We start from the raw sequence: 23298 nt of genomic DNA, 5'->3' as shown, positions 1-23298 counted from the left end.
CCCGCCCAGGCAACCTTTGCAAGGTTTATCTTCAATCACACATCAGCGCCTGACGGTAGAAAGGTACTCTGGTAATATAAGATCATTTTTACATGTAGGTATGTTCGTTTTACGTTATGATATACAGTAAATTACCAACAAAGAAAAAGCTAAGAAAATGTTGTATTCTCTTATGGAGTCGTTGTTAGTATTGCTGACCACTAATCACGCATGTGACCACCCGGGTTTTACTCCTGGGCTCGGCAGTCTGCTCACAGCCAGCACAGCTGTTCCAGTCCCCGAGGCTGGTCGATAAATTTGTACTTTGATTAGGCTTGGGCATGCACAAGGTGGTTTATAAAGTATCTTAGTGTTGTAGGGGTGTTCGAGAAACATGGCTAAACCATTTCTTGATTGTTTCCCATTAAAAGTGGAAATTAGCTGCGTTGGTAACAGTCGTACCTTTAATATTAAGAATAGTTTTTACTAATTAAAAAAACTAATATGAAGAAAATGAAACTACATTTAAAGAAGAATCAAGTTGAAAATAAACATCGAAGACGTTTTAATGTAGTTAGGTTTGGATTTATCCCATCGGTAGTCGGCAGTTAAGAATTTGTCCTGTTTCATCATAGAGGTTAGAACGTGTCCACTCCACATGGTGTCAGCATAGGTTAGAACGTGTCCACTCCACATGGTGTCAGCATAGGTTAGAACGTGTCCACTCCACATGGTGTCAGCATAGGTTAGAACGTGTCCACTCCACATGGTGTCAGCATAGGTTAGAACGTGTCCACTCCACATGGTGTCAGCATAGGTTAGAACGTGTCCACTCCACATGGTGTCAGCATAGGTTACAACGTGTCCACTCCACATGGTGTCAGCATAGGTTACAACGTGTCCACTCCACATGGTGTCAGCATAGGTTAGAACGTGTCCACTCCACATGGTGTCAGTATAGGTTAGAACGTGTCCACTCCACATGGTGTCAGCATAGGTTAGAACGTGTCCACTCCACATGGTGTCAGTATAGGTTAGAACGTGTCCACTCCACATGGTGTCAGCATAGGTTAGAACGTGTCCACTCCACATGGTGTCAGCACAGTAGTAATCCTGCCACTATCAGCACGTGTTCAGTTTACAATTTTCTTCCCACTGTACCGTTGTCATGGTCGTGCAGAATGTTGCAGTCTACGGCGGTGGTAATTCACAGTTCAGTATTTGTGTAACATCTTGCTGGTCTGTCTTCCTCTGCAGCGTTTAGTCCAACGTTTTAACATCGTTTTAATTGAAGGATTTTATTGTTGCTATAATTATTGAGGAAACGATACCTGTGTTGGGTGTCGGTTCGCACGATGACAGTAGCTGCCTGAACTGTACGGAAATTACAGGAGACTTGCGCACGTATCCAGTTCAGACATACTGGTTAGGTTCATAGCAACTATTTGGTTGTTTTCTTGCCAGACTCTGAGAGGTGCGGGTAAATGTGTCCACTCCACATGGTGAGGATGGCCATAAAGAACGGTGGATATGGTGGAGGATGAGAGCTAAACGTAACGAAAGCAAGCCTATGGCCTATATGAGCTAGCTTGAGCCATCCTTTCGAAGCCTAACAAGTGAGTTAAAAGCGAACTTGAAACACCATGTCGTAATCAAGGAAAGCCAAAGTAGGTCATTGTGTGACAGACTCGACGCCTGGAGGAACAGTAGTTTGTGGTGCAAGATCTCATGGGTGTGGGGCAAGACCCCAAATTTAGACAGCCAACAGTCACCCACGAGCACGCAAAGGGGGAGACACGCACTTAGCCAGCCCGAGGGCCGACACCAGATGTAACGCAGCGGTTACTGACTGTTCAACCTGTGCTCTTGGACCACATACTGTAGAGGGAGTGCGTCCAGGTTAGGGCTTTCACGGAGCACACCTCCAGGTCCCGGTATGAAAGCCCTAACTCTCCGAGAGCTCTCGCACTCTTGACACCGTGCGCCTCGCCAATTTAGTGTGGTAGATGTCACGCGCACGGTGTCTTTGCCGGTTAGTTCCCGTACACCCTGAAGGACTTCCGGGGTGCCGTAATAGCTGCACTTGTGATCATATGCAGTCGAGACCGCGAAGCAAACTTCAGAGTCCTGTGTGTCGATAATGCAGGCCTCTTATCCTCTGGAAGCCGATGTCTGGCTTCCGGAAGGACCCCACAGTAGGAATACGAGGTCGGTCATTCGTAGTTTGGCTTTGATTAGGATTCATGTTCATTGTTCTGTTGCACACTGTTAACATGGATGTTTGTATTCATTCATTACTGCCTTCTGTTTTATATCCTCGAGAGTATCATTGATCCTCGCCATTGTCACATTGTGTAAAGGCTTCAGTGCTTTGACTCTCCAGACTTCCTGCAAAGATGTACATTGTGGGGGAGGAGGGGGTATCCCCTGGTCAGAGTAATGGGTGTTTCGACCGTGCAGTCAGCTCGCAGAGTCTTGCTTACAGGTACAGTTGTCAGTAACGTGGTCCTCGCTGGGACATTTCCCACCACCATCTGAAAGAGCAAGAGACATTTCTGTGCGTCCTAATGGCCGATATTTATACGCCAAAAAGTACGGAGTTTTTGGCGAGACTCGTCCTTTATATCCAGTTACGATCACGTCCGTTAATTCTCTCCCAGTGTTAGGATAATCAAGGGGGTTCGTTCGTTCGTCCCTGTGGATCTCCCTTGACTGAGATTTTCCAGCAACTACATCCTCGTCCGTTTGTCAATTCCTTCACAAAGTTGTCTTCACTCCTCGTCGTCTCTGGTAGAGCCTACTGACCAATACATGTGTACATCGAACTCCCTTGCGTTGAGGGTTTCGGCTCCTGGATATGGAGAGGAATGCTCACCGGCAGAAAGTAAAGTAATCGGAAGAGTTTCATATGGGATGATGGGTTGGGGGTGTTAGGAAATACGAAAGCAAACTTGTGGAGGGTCGGGAATTTTCGAATCAGACATCAACTGCAAGAGACTCCTAGTTTCGCGAGGCGAGGGATTGAGTGTCGTAAGTCGTACCCACATCAATCCAAGAGGTTGGTTCATTGAACACTTGCACTACCATAATAAGATGGTTTCTTTCATCATGAAGTCTGACATTTCAGAAGGCACTGTAACATGGTCCTATGTTGTCTTTCATCATGAAGTCTTGATTTTCCAGGCGGCACTGTAACATGTCATGTAAGTACTGCATTTGTTGTCTTTCATCATGAAGTCTGACATTTCTGAAGGCACTGTAACATGTAGGTCCTGCGTTTGTTGTCTTTCATCATGAAGTCTGACATTTCTGAAGGCGCCGTAACATGTAGGCCCTGTGTTATCTTTCATCATGAAGTCTGACATTTCTGAAGGCACTGTAACATGTAGGTCCTGCGTTTGTCTTTCATCATGCAAGTCTGACATTTCTGAAGGCACTGTAACATGTAGGTCCTGCGTTTGTCTTTCATCATGCAAGTCTGACATTTCTGAAGGCACTGTAACATGTAGGTCCTGCGTTTGTCTTTCATCATGAAGTCTGACATTTCTGAAGGCACTGTAACATGTAGGTCCTGCGTTTGTCTTTCATCATGCAAGTCTGACATTTCTGAAGGCACTGTAACATGTAGGTCCTGCGTTTGTCTTTCATCATGCAAGTCTGACATTTCTGAAGGCACTGTAACATGTAGGTCCTGCGTTTGTCTTTCATCATGCAAGTCTGACATTTCTGAAGGCACTGTAACATGTAGGTCCTGCGTTTGTCTTTCATCATGCAAGTCTGACATTTCTGAAGGCACTGTAACATGTAGGTCCTGCGTTTCTTTCATCATGAAGTCTGACATTTCTGAAGGCACTGTAACATGTAGGTCCTGCGTTTGTCTTTCATCATGAAGTCTGACATTTCTGAAGGCATTGTGACTAATATTTTATTAGATAGGTCTTGTTTGAGTTTTAATGGCCAGCTGCTTATGAGGAAGGTCATTGTCTGCAACTTTCTATTTGGAGTCTCTCTCTCCCAAGCGATCTACTCTAGGTCTGATATTGGTCTACTTGACCAGCTGTGTGCCTGTGTTCATTACCGTAAATGTTGGTGACCGAGGCACCCAAATCAACATCTTTGATTAGTGATTTTTTAATATTGCATATATTTAGTATCTCGTTCTTTCCATTGATGGAAGACCTGAGGTAGATAACGGTAAAATTTACCCCAACCAGGGTTAGGGGCGTCGATGATTCGGAGGGACGACGCTGACCCATGATTGTACACCACCTCTGGGTCCTTCCGTTGGCCAGCTGCTGTTACGATGTCACATGACCCGGAGGGCACACATACTGACGGAGGGCCGTGAGAAGGCATAGGCTACTGGGTTGTTTACCCTTGACGTGACTGATGTCCGTGGTGAACCGAGTGGCGGCTCTAATGGATGGGTTGGGGTCATGTATTGCAGCGGCATCTTCTGGTCTGCCTCTGCCATACATAGAGTATGGATATCCCGTGGTTGTCACAGGTGCGGCCGAAGGTTAGGGCATTTTTGTCAGATGGTCACCCGCTGTAACCTGCTACCAAGTCGAGGCCTCTTCAGTGGGGTAAAAATGTGTGGGGCGACAATGGGTAGCTGCCCTGTCTTGGTTACATCCAATATTAAAGCGAGGGATGAAGACGGCAGTGCCCCGTCCAAAGGGGAGGAACTCTTGGAGGACAGTCGTTCTTTGTGCATCAAGATAATGGATAGCTTCCCTGCACTCTTTACTCTATATTATAAAAGAACACTTTTTGTACAAGTCTGGGTAGTTTGATGAACGTAAAGGAACTTTGATACTGGTGGTGAAGTGTGCGTGGGTATGTGTGAATGACCAAACTGTGGAGGGAACTCGTGTCTAGTATCATGATTGCCTGACATTTAATATTATCTTCTTGGGTCGGACAAAATGGCCAGAGCGTCATGCCTGGGATACTACCGTCGGAGGAATCCCGCATTTAAGGTATTTGAATTCACTCTAGCCATAGAAAACATTTATTTCGATGGAATTGGACAGGGCATACATATTGCGAGAGACGCGCGCTGTACGCACAGTGGCCCGAGGCCCCAGTGTGCACATGCACGGTGGGCAGAGACCTCATTCTGTACGTGCACATCAGGAGAAACATAGTATAAACAACTTGAGAATAACCAGTGAATCAGGTTATATATAGTTCATCTCCGAAGGTGGCGTGTCGGACTTCACCTCCACCACATGAATTCGGGTACAAGAGGAATAATTATCTGGAGTGATGTTTTGAGTTTACACCTGGCATGTATCAACAACATTTCCACTATTAACATTGATGCGTGGTTGCAGTGGAGCAAGAACAGCAGCGGTGTTCATGATATTCTGAGGACATGAATTGTTCCCGTGTTCTCTACGTTGCCCTTGGACTGTCCTCATGCGGGGTCTTGAGGACGCTATCTTCGTATTACATGCGAGACGAATGTTTGACATGAAGGAACGTCAGTGAGGCAGTGTGACAGTATACACGTATGGTGATGCGTAGAACTGGATATACGTAAGCCAATTTACCACATGATGTAAGTTAGTTGAAAATATTTCATAGTCAGGATAACCGTATTATTCGAACACAATTTGCAGGATTGCCAGGCTTAACGTCTTTCTTCAAGGTTGCATCGTCCTGTTTTTCATGATTCACTTCTACTTAAAGCATTCTCATCAATGAAACAACCATCATCCTGTACATCACAAGCAATCTTGAGCTTGAATAGTTTTGCACAAGTAGATTTTCCTACCTAGGGATTTCCAGACCACCTACGTATTGTCCCGCCAGAATTAGTCCGCGTCCAGAGCAAGTGTACTAATTTCTGACTTGCGTGTTTGTATCGGTTAACTTCAGGGTTAGCACCCCTCCCTCTTTCATCGTAGCTTGCCGCGTTGACGACGTAGCGCCAGAACCAAACTAAGAAAGGCAGCATTCGCTCACACCCGTTCTCTAGCTGTCGTCTAATACATACCGAAACTGAAGCTCCCTGTCGACAACCAGGCCCCGAAGACTTCTCCCTGGCTGACGCCGGCAGCTTCGCATGACTAGTTCAGTCCATTGACAGCCACTCCTATACACTGTATATCGTTCCAAGTCGCTCTGTCCCGTGTATGCTTCTCACCCTTCTGCATGTTCAGGACTTGATCATTCGAAATCTTTGTACAATGCTTTCGACTCCAATATGGTCTTGCCCGTCTTTGTTTCCCCACTAATGACGTGTTTATCCTTTGTCTTGCCATTACCTGTCCATAACATTTCAGCACAGCCTCTTCAGCTCTGCCAGGACACAATCTCTCTCCTTAATTGTTCGATTCAATCGCAGGACACATTTTCTTCAAACATTTAATTTCCAACACATCCGCCCTCCTGCGTACAGCATTATTGATCACCCATTCCTTGCTTTCATATAACATTGTTGGGGCCACAATTCCTTCGATCATACCCAGTTTTGCCCTGCATGATATCGTACTTTCCACACATTCTTCAGTGCTCCCTGAACCTGCGCCCCCTCCTTTACCCTTTGACTCTCTTCTGCTTCCATGGTTGCATTCGCTGCAATGTCCACTCGTATCTAAAACGCTTCACTTAATTTTTTTTCCATTGAACTACACAAGTAACTTCTATCAACCGCTTTAATCTATTAACCTTGCTTTTATCGATTCGCTCAACTTTTTACAGTAATTGCCAGACTCACTAACTTGTGTAAGTTTCCTTCTCAAATTCGCCACCAGTGCTGTCACATCGGCTAACAACTGACGAACATCCCAGCCCCTCTCATACCAACAGACTGCATTATATTTCCATGAATCTTAATTACCTCCCTCATCACTCCATTCATAAACAAATTAAACTACCATGGTGACATCACACACCCCTGTAGCAGACCAGCCTTCTCTTGGAATGATTCACTCCTACTCGTACACATGCTATAAGGAGCTTTCACACCAGTGGCATGTGGCATGCCACTTAGGAACAAATGACACCTTTCACACAGGACACCTTGCATGCGCCACGTGTCACTTGGATGCCACTCGGGATCGTTCTTTTGCGTGCCACCTCGGTCAAGTGTTGTAAAACGTAATGGAGCTTTCACTGCAAAGTGATTAATAACCAAGATATTAATACTAATAACATTAAAGATAAAAGTAGCGGATGTATGGCGTATGTAGCGGAATTTGAAGTCTCCTAACGGATTTTCGCCAGCCACATTCGACACCACTGCCTCGGTCGCACAGTCTGTGGAGAGGAGTCCACGATTTTTGTGTTCTATTGAACAGTTGTTCAGCATGGCCTCCTCCAGAAAGTGTGGCATTTAACGTAAGATGTGTGCAATTTGTATAAAACTTCCAAGTGTGTGTATAACACATCACGGCTCAAAGGATGAGCAGGACAAGGCATGGAACTACGTGGCTGGCACAGACGTTTTCCTCTACTACAGTCATGTATCTTGATGAATATATCTTTAGCTTTGGTTTAATGATCAAAGGAGATTCGGATTGTGATACTTTCGGTATCTTGAACTAACTTGGTATATATGATTAGACTGAAGGGACTCTTGTCTGTCAAGGGTGGTAAATAGTTCCTCGTTTGACAGTTTGTTACACGATAATATTTTGAGGGTAATGCATTCCCTACCTTCCAGCCACAATCTGAAATTGAAAGTATGCCATCAAGCCATGCCATGTAGCCTAGCCACTTGGAGAAAATTCAGATAAGCAATAAGAATAGCCGTTCAGTCATCTGGTTAGGTTATTCATCAAGGTTGAGAGGTTGTTTTTGAGATTCACAGATTAACACGAGGCAGGGGTACAAATGGTATCGGGTAATCATTTTATACACGTACACTAAATTGCGATTGTATGGCATTTCATGGATCTAAAAAGTGTTGACATAACTTGTCTGTTGGTGAGCTGGTGTGCCATGGTCGTGTTGTGGAGGCTGAGGGAGCAGATTGTATGCGTCGGTTAGTTCTTGATCCTTCCTTGGTGTCGATAGGACTCCATCATAACGTTGGAAGTAGTTATGCAAGACACAAGGCCACCTTTGTGCTGTCAACCGTATTTGGATTGCAATCATCGGTCTCTTGCACAATGAATTTTGATGTCGGAACGCCAGATGCACACTCGACACCCTATTGCAATAGATGTTCTTGTGGAACGTCCTTTTTGGATTTGAGGGATTTTCCGGGGGTAAGGACGCATGATGTTTCTCCAGCGCAAACTCGTCAGCGACGAAAAACATAGGAAAGGCTGATTTTTCTTCACTTTGAAGGACGGCAGGAGGTGGGATGATGAGTTTGCCTTGAACAACGGCAGAAACTTGGTGTGGATGCAGCTCTAGTTGCAATGCAACTACATAAGCACCGAATTCATACATCGTCCCTCAGATACGGACGTACCCGACACCACCTTGTTAGGTTTCCTTCTGGCGATTACAGCGCTCATCAGATATTATATCTGCATCATCCGATATCTTTTAAGGAATCCGTACATGCGCTTCGTGTAACTTGTCACTTTGGTCTGAAGTAGGTGTCGCGAGTCGCTTGCCACGTATCACGTTGGTGTGAAAGCTCCCTTACACACTTGGTAAAGTTTTCACGGTTTCTAGCAGATTTCCTCCCACATCGTATAATCACAAGACCTAGTAAGCTTCTCTCGCCACCCTAGCATATGCCATCTCCAGATCCATAAATGCCGCATACAAATACATGTGTTTTTCAAAGTATTTCTCGTACCCGTTCGTCAAAGCAAACACCTGCTCCACACAATCTCGACCGCTTCTGAAACCACACCACCGCATCCCAGTCTGATGCTCTTTACATGCTTTCCACCTCGGTCAATACCCGCTCGAATAATTTACCTGTGTAGTTCGAACACTGGCCTTTATCACCTTTCCTTTATACAGTGGCATTATACCTGCATTCTGGCAATGATTACATAACTCGTAACATTCCATACATCGAAGATCCTTCCTTACCAAACAGTCGACAACAGTCGCCCCATTTCTTAATGAATTCTTCAGCATTATCTACTCTAGCCGGCTTTATAGCAGAGTTGGCACGGACAACTGAGGCCCTAATCAAGGCCATCTCATATACGCTATATATATATATATATATATATATATATATATATATATATATATATATATATATATATATATATATATATATACACACACACACACAAACTATCATCTCGTACATTTCCACTTGTAAATGGTCATTATACAAGATTATAATTAGGTGTTGAATTAATTTATTTAGCCCCCTGAGTGGGAGGATATAGGGTCTGATCATTGTGATTTTGCTCAGTTTATTCAGTAGAAAGTGATCGAGAAGTGCATTCCCCTGAACGAGACCGATTCTGTCATGTTCTCAGCACGTTAACGTAGATGACTTTATTCTCCCAGAAGGGAACAGATGTGGAACTTCGTCTCCCAGCGGGACGTTAATCCCGGTGAAATGGTAATTAGTACTTCAACTTAGGACATGGAAGTCCCAATATGATTCGAGCGCGAATGTCAAAGATGCGCTTTAACATGGACCAATGATTGCCAAGTTGCACTTGATCCTGATAATGGTCGTGTAACACTTGATCCTCAGAATGAATCTGAGGGTATGGTTGATCCAAGATGTGATGGCGAGACATGGTTGAACATGGCTGCTGAACTCGAAAACCAGCGACATGGCTGATGTGTTGCGGGACGACACTTTCTCCAAAAAGACAGCGTCGCTGAGAAATAAAGTGAGGGGACTGATTATTCTCCTCCGCGCATACCCGTATTTGCCTGGAGAACGTAGTGATCATGGGCTGGGGGGGAGGGGGTGAAAGGCGTTTGTATACGTGTGTGTGTGTGTCAGAACTCTAGGTTTGCCAGGAAAGTCATCTTCAGTCTGGAGGGGAGAGAGGAACCCCGTATGAAGTATGTCTATGATGGCAGTGTTTGTGGTAGTGAGGCATGGCAATAGCTATTGAATATAGCGATTGTATATCATGATCAGGTCTGGAGTAGGATGCATGTATGGATGTGTATTTGTATTCGTGTATATATAAATGACGTAAACATAAACACGTTCAGTAAACAAGACATGGTTGTCTGTTCTCGATGTTTTTAGTGTCTATAATTTGATACACTCCATGGGAAATGTTACAGGTGTTTTTGTTCAACAATTGATTTCAAAATTTTATTTTAGTCTAAAGCAGGAAAGTATTACTTTTGTCGTTCGAACTATATATACTGTGAAAGCTGTGCGTGAACCTGGCTTGGAATGTGCTTAGACTTGGTAATGCCAGTGAAATAGCCATTTTGAAAATCTGTTAATCTACAACTTGTTCTGTAACTTGTAACTAACTTGTACACTGAGGCATCGTCCACAGGGACGAATGACTGTGCCCGCGCACGACCGATAAACTTCACATTGTGCACTGAGGCATCGTCCACAGGGACGAATACCTTTTGAGCATCGATTTGGATGAGGCTTGAGATGCGGCTGCTAAAGATCTTGTGCATCAGAAGGACTGCAGCGCACGAGATGTTCATTGGCCTGTAGTCCTTGGGCTGTGTGGTGTTTGGTACTTTAGGTATCAGTACCGTTGTTTTCGCCTTGAGTGGCTCAAGCAATGTAGAGGTGTCGATCTATAGATTGAACATCTTGCAGAGCACCCGCGGAGGAATTGACTTTTGAAGAATCTCTACTGCATTCCGCCGGAGGGCAGGTGTTGTGGTGGCTTTCAGGTGGTGTGCTACCTCGCCCATGGTTATAACCTCTGCTAGTGGTTCGCTTACTTGGTTGGTGATGACACGTCTGGCGGGCTCTGGGGACCGCGAGAATAGAACTTTCCAAAAGGGGGTAGAGGGTTTCCGGCCCAACCGCAGTTGGAGGCACTACCCAATCACCTTTCAGGACATGTCCATCGGTTAGCGACTTGTACCTTTGTCTGTATTTTGCTGTATTGTTCCCTGCTGAGACTGTCACCGCGCAAAGTGGCCCCGTCAGTCCGGCGTTCGTTTCCCGCGCCAGTGCGTTGTCTTGGTCCGCCCTCACCACGATGGTGGTCAGAGGGTGACCCTAGGGAGCTTAACTTGTCGGCTTGCTCTGTGGCCTCCCTGATGGCGGAGAGGCTGTTCCCTGGGTGCAAATGTCCGAGGGCGGCATTCAGCACTTACTCTCCACACAGGATTGATGGGGCCAGACCCTGTCGTGTCGAGATAAGATAGTCTTCGCGACAAATGAGGCATCGGATTGGGGTTGGGGACAGATAAAACCGTGGGGTCAGCTACACCAGGAGCGGCGGGCTCTCCTCCATCGAGGACAGCCCCCCTTCTCCTATATTGGAGCCTCACACACCAGAGTTGGCACGCACGAGCCTTTCCTCGCGTGGTGCCTTCTCCAGGGTGCCACTCCGCGTGTTATCTCTGGTTGTCGCGGGGACGCTTCTCCCGTTCAACGCACTACGCGCCACCTCTCCCTCTGATCTTGTGGTGAGGTTTACGTTCAAGATAAACTGAACGCTGGTCTTACGCGATACCTTACTTCGGAGGTCCTTCATTGCCTCCACCGTCCGGCATGGAACAGTAGCCTGTAACCGCTGGTTCATACCTTGGCCAGCTAATTTTCTGTCGTCGACAGATATCGCGCAGGTCAAGATTTTGGCCTATACAGGTCAAAGTGCGCAGATAATTCTTCATCCTCATGGTATGTTTTACCTGCAGTTAAACCAAAGCCAAAACCTTTGCATATGTAGTGGGCCTTGCTATTTTTTGTAAGGCTCTGGGAGTTGTAGATTGTTTGGTTCACAAGTTTGTCGGTACAACACGTTGATGAGATTTAAAGTATATCTTTCACTCTTTGTGCTGTACGGGCCACGTTCCTCATTTTGACCCTGCCAGAGGACCATCCACCCGACAGATATCGAAGGAAAATCGGATTGTAGTTGTCACGCAAGGTCTGATGTTGGCAACTTCAGATATACAGCCTCTTGAACATGGCATTAAAGGTCAAGAAGAGGTCACTCGCTCAACCTGAAGAATATCCCCTCCCCCCCAAAGATTGACCTCCCTAACGCTTATGGGTGGGTGTGGGGTGAGGTCGGGGTGATATCAGCATTGTGACGCATTGTATTCTTAACGATGATTGGTCTGGAGAAAGTAGAATGATGACTTGCGGTGGTGTGTGGGTACCGTTGCTGCGGGTGACTGGGGTAATGATAATGCGTCTGCCGATGATGATAGGCGACTAACATGGTGGTTGGCTTCCCTCAGCCTGGCATTGTCATAAACTATATTGTCTTATGACCTTCAGATATTATTCTCCATTGTGTTTGCAACCGTAGAATTTACTTCTTGGAAATGGTCGAGTTAGTGTGTTCTCGTGTTCAACCGGGAGACTGTTATATTTTCTCTCGAATTGATCGCACAGCACAGCAGCCGCCATTCTGTTGTAGGCAGGGGTCATCCTATTCATTTTGTATAGTTTGTGTATTCTTTGTTATCCTTCCTGGCTTTCAATGTTAACCCATGTGCTGGTGCTTCTTCTCCCAACCAGCCGTGCAGAGAGCAGTTGCTGCTGGATTGTCCATTGTTGCGATAGTGTCCCTGAACACTTGAGATGAATAGCATCTCTGAACAGCTTACAAGATAGTCTCCTTCCACAGATGGTAACGATACTATCCCACACCAGCTGATATGATAGTCTCCCTCAAGTGATGCCAATAGTCGTTGCTCGGTAACCTACCTTCCCTCCACCTCGGCAGGTGGAGCTGGCATTTTGGCGTGAAGTTCGTCCGGGTGCAGCTCGAGGCCAATAGCTTAAGGCCAGAGGCCACTGTCTCGGACTCTTTTATCTCTCTTGATCTTGTCCGGCCGAGGATTCCAGTGTCAGCACACCCACCCGTTCCGTAGCCGTGATGAAGTCTGCCCCTAGGTGCTTCCTCGTCCTAACGGCAGCGGTTTGCGAGGTCATTTAGAATGAACTTAAAATCCCACCGTCGACTTGTGCTTGAAGAGCGGTGTCAGAAATTATACTTCCGTGATATCGTGCCATTACGTCATTTCGAGTGGCTAGACAACGGTCTGTACCTGATGATGAAAGCGGCTCTGCATCGCTCCACATCACGGTTAGAACACAGGTTGGCTGTTATCACTATGCTCACTCTTCACACACACATAATAGCAGTCAGCGGCCACATGACTGCGTTCGGACAAGGCTAACCGGTTAGATGGTTAAGTAGCGTATTAGTGATGTGGTACGCGATCAAAGGTATGATGACGGTTCCTTTACCCCGGGAACGTCTCGTCTTACGGGCAAAACTAGCCATCCCATTTCAGTCTTAACCGAGACTACTGATGTTGCTGGGATTTGCTGACCCTGGCGGAGTACCAGGGTAATGACCAGTGGTCTCTGCTAGTCTCGAGAGAATTCGACTTGCAGGAAGACCGTGGTCTTGGGATAAGACCAGGCGACTGGTGGTCCCCAACGTGCGTATCTTTATGTAGCTGCCCCGCTGGTTTTCCTCTCTCCGCCCACTTGTTATGTCAGCCCTTCCAGGAGCTGGTCAACACGACACTGTAATAAAATATATAATGAAACGTTATGAAGGTTAGGGTTGCTCTGCCTCGGGCGTCTCAAACAGTATTTTCCGGTTACTGGGAAGAACAGTGAGGGTGAGGAATAATATGCTCCACTTTTCATATTTCAAGATAACTCCTACAGTGAAACCGAAGCTTAGCGTGGCTCTCTGCGAGAAAATGAATGTCGGATCTCGAACATGAGCTGGGAAATATAATCTTACGTTTTTCCATTGAGATTAAGACAGGAGAACGAGTCGGCGCTTGACCCCAGCTGGCGTACAATGTCTTTGTGTTATTGTTAACAGGATGGGGTAAGTGGTGGCTTTGAGGGGGGGGGATGTCTTAGTGGAGGATATGGTTTTCGGTGGGTGTTAAGCGAGCAGATAGGGGGATAGACCTAGGTAACGGAGTAGCATCACTTGTTATACGCAGGGGCGAGGCCGAATCGATCAGTTGTCGACTTTCGTATCGAGGACGCGTCTTCGATCGCAAGGAAGGTGTGATGTTCGGCTTCTTGGAGGACCCTCCTGCTTATACGGGGGACACAGCGTGCACACGCTGTGCGGGTCAGTGGCAACAGTGAGGCTAGAGATGTTCTCCTGGCCTCGTGAAGGGGGTTAGCGAGGTGGAAGCCCGCGCTCTACGGCTTTAAGATAGCCCGACTCTGTGAAAGAGACGGGTGCTGCCGCTGTTTGACCCAACGGCACCATGTGGAGCCAGCTGGACCCATGCCATCCGACAAGGTTGGCCTGTTGAAAACACTCGATTGCACAGTGTAGCTCAGAAAGGATTGCTCTCGGCGTCCATGTTTCTATATTTCTTTGACAACGAGCTAAACACGTTCCGCGTTTTAGCAGCAGCCTCTGGGTCTTCCAAATACGTGTAATGTTTATTCGTGTAGATTGGTCGTATTTCTAGTATGGAAGCTGTGACACGCCACGCCCGTGAGGAAATGCAAGAACAGACGCCAAAGATCATTAATCAGTAACTTTCGATATAGTTACTTGGAAAAGTATTCATCAATGACGCCATAGTCTATCAATCGTTGACCACACACTCATCCTTCGTGAAAAAGGTTCGTCTTTTTTTCAGCATACTTGTCGGTCCTTAAAAAACATCAGTTTCTCCATTTATGGATGTGATCAACATCGCACTAAACAAATGTACCAGAATCCATCAAAAATGTATTGAATTCCTTGTATAGAAACGTTGACTTCTTTTGAAAGACGCATGTTATCTCGCTCGGATATGTAAACATTGCCACGCGATGCTCGTTACAACATATGCCGTCAAGTACTAACACTTTTTAATGCTTATGGCGCTGACAGAAGTCCACATGAAAGTGAAAAAGAGACGGGAAAGGTTGACGAATTTTGGAGCAAGTGACAAACCTGTATTTTGGAATGCTTGTACGTGTCCTCATAATTAGAGAATTTTACTTACTAGAACCAACCACATAGTTACGAACTTTTGCAAAATGCACCATTATGCTTGTATGAGGTTTTTGATAAGTGTTATTATAAGTTAAGTGTATTTTGAATAAATATTTAACCCCACATTTCCACTCTGGCAAATCCTACCACGAGTTATGTAATAATCAAAAGTTCTGAAAGTGAAACTGGCAAATGTCTCCCTCGTAATTCATCCTTTACATTGGTACCTGCGAATCATGAGAGTAGGCCAGGGATCACAATGGCACCTTGCCCACCATAATGTCACCACAAGTTCCCCGACTCACCTGAGTAGCTCTCGGAACCTGGAACCTAAAGCAAACTCGTTGTGGGCAAAAACCGAGGAACTTCGAACCCAAACACCAGTCACCTCCAGCATGAACTGACAGGTTTTTGCTGGCGTCTCGGCCACAAGCAGGAAGCGTCTAGCGTTCTCTTTTACAAGATCCGACTTAAATTTAGATCGATTAATTAGTGCACACATTTCGCCCATGACATCTTGAAAGGGTCCCGCTTTACACACCTGACGCGGTGTACATGACAACGGACTTGTTACTCAGCATTTTGTTAGGTTTGGATGGTATTATATCCTCTGACCTTACTCTTGTAAGGCAAGGTCTTGGCTGTTTTGTCGTGAACAAGTCCTGATACTACTGCTGGCCACCTTGTGTCCTTCACTGGTAAACCCGGGATCAGGAACTTGACAAACTCGAGCCTACTAATGAATGTGAACACGTTATCACCAGCATGCACGACCTTTACACGAACCACATCTTAAAACTCCCTGGCTCAAATGTATATAATTTGCATCTTAGGCAATTCAGATTATAATGCGAATCATAATTTATAGCCCAATTGTGAGTAATTTGCATGATTTATATATCGTGGAAAGAATGTGGTGTAAAATTTCCAATGAAATATTCGTAGCACATTTTTTTCATTTCAAACGCTGTAGGAATCGCTTAAAGCTCCTTCATATAAACCCTGGCAATACATATCCTCGGTACCTTCATATAAACCCTGACAATATATATCCTCGGTACCTTCATATAAACCCTGGCAATACATATCCTCGGTACCTTCATATAAACCCTGACCATAAGAATGTAGAACCCAAAGAAAATGGTTTTACGGCCAGCGACCTTTGAGGAAGGTCATTAGGCCTGCCTTTGAGGAAGGTCGTTAGGCTTGCAACCCTGTTTGGCTTAAACTATAAATTCATAGCCCCAGTACTTTGGTAATTATATAACTTATATTTTAAGTATATATATATATATATATATATATATATATATATATATATATATATATATATATATTGCACTAACGTGGCAGGTAAACACTACCCAGTTCACCGGTGCAGCATCCACTGTCGCAGTCTGGGTGTGGAACTGCCACAGTGGCAGTAAAGATCAGAAACGCCTTCGCCACTATATGCACATCGGGTATATTGGTTATGTCAGCTTGATCAAGTCGGCGCCACACCAGTGCTACCTAGCTAGCTAACCTTAGTGAAATGGATGCCTCGCCTAGGAACTGTAGTATGATGTACACGGTGATCTCCCTCGTTGCCTCCTCCCTCTACTGGAACTTCTGTAATGGTTACCTCTGCTGCTGTACTAGCCAGTTGGCAAAGCCTGTTCTTCCATGGGTTGATTCTTCCATTACAGTGTGCATGGCCTCTAAATATTTCCTTGAGGCTTTCCTGACTCCACAGTGAACACTAGCATTCGCCTGGTTTGGAAGATTTGATTTGATTATCAATATATTGTACCAGACCATTTGTTAATCTGTGTAGTGTAACATGTGTTCTGGCAATCTCTCTAACCCTCGGTGTCGCACACTTCTGCCATCGCCTGGAAGTACGTGATGGCCTCCCTGGTTGGAGCCTTCGTCAGCATCGCTCTCGTCGTGCCGGTAATTCTTGGAAACGTACTCGACGAAACTTTTCTGTACCAAAGTCAAACTTGATCCCCAGTAAAAGGGGCCGTTTCGCGCTGTCTCGGTCGACACTTTATCCAACAGATTCAATAACAGAAGTTTTGTTCTACTCGCTGGTTTAAATACAGGGATGACAGCAACAGATCTGTACTGGCCAAGATGTTAAAGAGTCCAATCGTCTATCAGAGTTCCACTACCATCGTTCAGATGAGTGAGGTTAGAATTGAAATTGATTTCTTCCCCCTCTGATTTGCCCGTCTACTACCCCACTGATAATTGTCGTTAGCATCGACTGAGATCAATTGATTTTGTGGTAATTGACCTTCATCTCTACCCACGGGCGATGGCTACCTGGAACAAGTCATCCACTGTGGTAGTTAGATTGGTCTAGTGTGGTCAGACGACGGATGTATATATATAAAGCAACGGTTGTGCTTGCTTATTCCTAAGGTCAAAACCATTAGACAACGATATTGAATACGTTGGATTAGTTGAAGACTCCACTGAGGAAGACTTGTTAATTATACTCCTCCTCCCCGGCACCGTGACGTGGTTCATTTAGTAAGGTTAATCCTGCCTTCTTTCACATTTTAGGGTTTTGTCGAGGACATGACATTGAAGTAGGATTCTTTGACAATGTTTTAGGTTTGTGTGTGTTTGGGTTTGTGGGGATTGGGGGTGGGGGGGGGGATGTCCGGAATAGGAGCATCATGGTTTGTGGGTCGTATTTCGGCGGATCTCAGTCTGGGTGGCAACCGTGCCCTTACCTGGCTTACGTCTCTCTTCCTCGCTTCATTGTATCAGGTGGTTAGTGGCGACCAAACCTCAAGCATGAGCCGGGAACATTCCCGATCCCAGATTGGACGGTGGCCATTTCAGTTTACGTTCAAAGATCGTCTTGCCCGCGGTGTGATTCCCACCGGAGCGTTTTCCACATCCTGCACCGGTAGAGCAAAATATTTTCCAGGGTGGCCATATTGGTGGCCCCGAGGGACGGAGGAAGGTGTGTTCCCGGGATGTAGCAAGTCGTACAGCAATGGTTTCGCGTAAGTTAGATTTACCGGACGTTAGGATTACCACACGGGTCCTACGTCGTTCACCTTTCACAAATTTGGTGATGAACCTGGCAACGATGACGTCCTGGTCCGATGATTTTCTGTATATCCTCCTGTGCCATATTCATGACGTCAGAGATAGGTTCTGCATGAATTCATGGACACTGGCATTAAGGCTACAATATCATGGTGTTAAATTTCCTCGGCTTTGGAAGGTTCGCCACTTGATTCGTCAGTATGACCATAGCGAGTGCATCACCACCACCTGACAGTTTTCTAGGTCTCGCCGGCTCCCGCCTGACCATCAATAACTTAACTCGTCAGAGAGGGATTGAGGGAGGCCAGAGTCGTTGATGCTGTCGCATGTATCTACAGATTGCGCAATCTCATGCTTGATGTACAAGTTTCGGTCGGCACCACCACTACTTCTGCCCACGGGGGCAGTGGATGGCTTGAGGGTATCCATCCTACAAGCTAAGCTTGTGGTCGAGACCGACCAAACTGGACACGTGCGGAAACCTGACTGTGAATGATACCAGGCAGGCAAGGCAAGGACATTTGCTCCTTTGCTAACCTTTGATAACCCTCCAGTCTCGGCCCCTTAACATCAGGTTACACGGAGGAGCCATCTTAATAATGGACACGAGTGCCGTGTCGTAGTCGGCCTCGTTTCCAGTAAGGCGGACGGACGTACAATGTACACGAACACCTCTAGGATGTGACCAGAGCGTCTCGGTGGGCCATGTTGCAGCTCCCTGCATGACGGTGAGGTGGGGAGTGAGAGCGCAGGGTCGTCTTCCCCTCTGTCGCCCGTGTGAATTGACGTCTCGCGCTGGCTCTGATTTTGACGTTATCTTACCTCCTCAGTGTTGGCTAGTGATGCATTGCGTCATCCAGTGGCACGCATCTTAATAACGGGATGACGCGGCACGCATCTCAATGATTGAAAATATCACCTCTGGCGTACATGTCATTGCACCGTTCAGACAGGCAGGTTTTTATTTATTCGCCCCCCACAGTTTTGGCTCCCTCGCATGCCTAATCATGGGTATATATATATGTATATATATATATATATATATATATATATATATATATATATATATATATATAATGGTGGTTGTTTATAAACATTTTTTTCTACACCAAACGACAATTGCAGCAGATTAGTGTATTATTGGCGTCACACACGCGTCATATCAACTCAACCGCCGAGCAAAAAAGATCGTCCAGCAAAATGTCAGTCAGACGGTCGCCAGAAATCCCGCCCAGCTGCTGCTGGCCTTATTTTCGAGCAGCTTCACCGCAGCGCCCTCTCTCAAACCATCGAAGCTCGTGCTTATGTGGCGCTGGCTTTGAGACAGTGTTGTTGTGGTTTGTGTGGTTCTTTCAGAACGTGGACGTCCTGTCAGCTTCATGGGAATTTGGCGTCGGGGTGTGCGAGATGCCAGCCATGTTTTGTTTGGCATCTAGCGGTGCTGAATTGTCATAACAAAAACTTAAGATATGTTAAGAACATTAGCATGCCACAAGTTTAGGTAACATTAGTATTTTTCTAATTGATGTTCATTGTATTATTCATGAGAATTTTCAGTTTCGTTATATTGACCACTTCAGCAGAATCTCTGCTAATAAACACTGTTGATTTTATGTAGGCCCCGTGTGACGTGACGGTTCTTTTGAGGCTTGTTACTCAAAGCTCGATTACGCTGTTTTAAGATAGTGTATATATATATATATATATATATATATATATATATATATATATATATATAGATTTTTATTTTCTGTGCTTGGTAGCTTTCTACCGGGCTAAGTATGTGTGTGGTGTCCATTACACAGGTCACGTATGAGAATGTTTGTTGACATGGCGTTGATACGCTCGGATCATTCGGTGACGTAGCTCTGTGCTGGTCTCCACGATCGCCTCCTTTGACGACGCCTTTTGGCGACTTCTCCCTGGTGATGGGCCAAGTCGCCCGGGGTTATGGGACAAGGTATGGTAAAGCGGAACTTCCTCCTGCGGGTTGGACTTGAGAGGCAGCAGCGTCTGAAGACACGTGTGGATTTGATTAGTGGGGCACTGAGAATATCGAGTAGGCGGGTTCTTGATATTCCGTCGTCGTCATCACCCCCTGGGTACAAATCATCAGGCTTGCCCACGGATAAACAGTCGTAAGCGCTTGTATATGTTGCCCATTTGGACGCGACCCGACTCGACGGCGCGGTGATTGACTGGGTGGGTGGAGGGAGAGAGGGGAGAGCGTACGACGACAAGGGTCAGGTCTGGTCAGAGTGACAGAAGTCACCACTGATGGGGTCGCCCCCGTCGTGTTCAAGGGGTCGCGATCAGTGACGGGTTGTACCGTTGTGTGCGGTGGATTAACGTGGGCGGGGACACGTGGATTCACAACATCGTGTACACCCACGCGATGCTTTACAGATGAATATCCGGCCACCCGCCCCGGTGCTGACAAGAGGAACACATCGGAAGGTGAGGTGTGGTGGGCGTGTATATGCTGCTGCCAGGTGTTGGACTGGACACACACGTCCATGTCCCTCCGTACGGGACTGGACACAAGTCCAAGGCCCTCCAGACTGGTCCATGGCCCCCATCAATGATCTGTTGTCCAGAAAAAAAAATACTGTGCAGGTAAGCCACTGGTACTTGCTCGTGGTGTTGATCGGCCATTCATGCCACCACTCTACCCAGGACTGGCATATCTATCGAGACTTTCTGCACCAGCTTCATACTGTTCGTGGTGGTACATGTTTCTTGTATCTCTGTTGGTTCTACTCGTACCATGTACGAGGAGATAAGTGCCTCCTATCTCATCTCGGGCTACACACACTATTTAATCAATCTTGTATTGAATGGGAATGCGAATCCCTTGGGGAGGGGGGGGGAGTGATGGCGTAACACACCCATGAGATGACGTAATACACAACCGGCTGATCTGGTCGTCAACGCTGACTTCATTTAAAAGTTCCAGTTCTGGAGGTGGGAGGCTGCTGCTCCATGACGCCACTCTGTGACGGTAGAGACTTCTCATCACGTACCAGACTGTGGCCTGGAGCCCCAGCAGGTCGGCCGTCGGCCTACTGGGGTGAACTGGTTTAGACGCCGCTGAATCACGAGCTTAAAGGGCTTCATTACTGCATAAGAGCTTGCTTAACTGCATCCGGGTTTATCATAGAGAAGCCCCCCCCCCCCAATGTTGTAGTCTTTCCGTTATGGCATAAAGGTTGTAGCGAGGGGTATAGCTTCCTTTTCCCTAACGTTTGTATTGTAGTCCGGAAATCTGGACTTGTATTTGCGTTATTTTCACGGAACGAGTTTACTCTTGTGAAATGTGATTGGCAGGACGGATGGGAAATGCTCTCGTCTGTTCGGGGTGTGGTACTGAGAGTTGGCAGATGAAGCCAACCCGTCGACCGTCCTGACAGCGACAGTCCGAGCCACAAGCATCCGAGTAATGCTACATGGGCGCCCAAACATTCGTAATGTTATACTATTTTATAGCAACCATTCACGGGTCCTGGAAAATCAGGAAAGATTATTATATTGTCTGTTCGCTGATAAGCAATACGAAATTGAAACAAAAGTCCTGAGTGCACTTAGGTTGATTGTATCTTCAAGGGAGATTAGGTCATATTCCTAGTCTCCTCTGAAAATTTGATGCTCCAGAGTACACAAAGGACTTGTGTTCACTTTTTCCTCAATTACCAGCAAGTGCTCAACACCACGCACTTAAGATAGTCGAAACCCACACCACTGGTGGAACTAAGGAACACCCGGCAAGTCCCTCACACTCGTGTTCTTTGCGATGGATTTACTCTTGGGCCACCACCCCCCTGCGTACCTCCACACCCGCTCGTTATCCTGTGTTCCGGCTTAACTTTGCAGTACCACTTGTTCTTTTCTGATTGTCGTTTCAGGAACATCTTGTATGATGTGGTGATGTCCTGTTTAATGTTAGTGATCAAGGATGGAGTCGCAGGTGTTTTATGAAAGCTACGGTGTTGAGAGAATGGGTCTACTTGGTGGTAAGATGTATCAGTCAGCCGTGTTGAGCATAATCTTCCAGGTACAATCTCTCTGCTGCCAGAGCATGACACGTGAGCACCTGAGTTATGATGGCGTGGTCTTTCACCTTAGCGTTACGCTCACATCAAAGGTCGAGCCATTTATACCCAAGGTTCTCACCGTCGTGGTCAAGGATGATTGTCCTGCTCTGACGACCTTCACCGCCCACGTCTTCATTCCTCTTCTTTCCTTTAAGGAAATATCTTCGTTGATAGTCTCGCTAAGAGGAAAAGATGTATATTTTCTCCCCTAAATGAAATTGAGTTGATTCATACCAGCATTGGGAAGCTTGCGAATGTACACGCACGCAGCGATTGATGTTTCTCGAAGGTAAGGTCCTATGTTTTGCAGTGTAGGTGCGAAAACTGTATTAAAGAAAAGATGAAAGGGACTGTAATGGGCGATGCCGTATACTAATTCCTATGTTTTTTTAATACCAAAATAATTGGAGGCTTTGGGCCGTGTTAGGGTATCCATCCAGCCATCGGACGAAGGGACTTAGCACGTACCTGGTGTGTTGTGCCTCGTCCAGCGCTGGTGTAGGGGTAGTCCGGACGCCGGTGGTGATGTTAACACCTCGCACACAAAGACTAGACTGCCATGCCCGCCTGAGCCGAGGCACTTCAGCACCTGCCGTAGTCCTTGGGCTCTGATACCCGCCCCCTCCTGTCCCCTCCCTCCCTCCTTCGGGCATATCCTACCTCCCCTCTCCCCCCGCCATTTACTGGTGACTTATGTATACATATTTTAGTGTGACAGAAAAGGGAGTGCTTGTGTAGTAGTAGTTCCAATCTAGATATGGACGATGAGTTAAGTACAACACGTGTACGGTGTAGGTTTGTATTAATGAATAAAGAACACATTATTGCATTCAGGCAGCCGTTCAGAAAATATACAGTTGAGGAATTTCATAGCTGACGGGGTCAGTGTCGTAACTAATTAATGATTAGATTAAGGTCATGTTGGGGCTGGTTACTTCTACACTTTGGATAAGCACACGTGTATGATATATCATCATGGGACAGGAAGATTTACAGAGCAAATTTGATGGTTTATACACTACAATAAAGTAGCAGTTAATGGTAAACATTTTGATGAAATGTAAACGAACTGGTGATACTGTTCACATGTTTGAAAATTATATTGTCACGTTGGCCGCGTACAGTAATGCAGCACACGA

General features: G+C 46.1%; 1 protein-coding gene across 1 annotated transcript in view; it reads left to right on the top strand.

Moving 5' to 3' along the window:
- LOC139749731 (vasopressin V2 receptor-like) overlaps positions 1-23298 on the top strand; it is a 97385-nt gene that overhangs the window by 8995 nt on the left and 65092 nt on the right. The window lies entirely within an intron of this gene.

This window comes from Panulirus ornatus, chromosome 8, assembly GCF_036320965.1.
Source record: "Panulirus ornatus isolate Po-2019 chromosome 8, ASM3632096v1, whole genome shotgun sequence".
NCBI lineage: Eukaryota > Metazoa > Arthropoda > Malacostraca > Decapoda > Palinuridae > Panulirus > Panulirus ornatus.
Note: the sequence above shows the minus strand (reverse complement) of the source record. Positions and strands in the feature narration are given on the sequence as shown.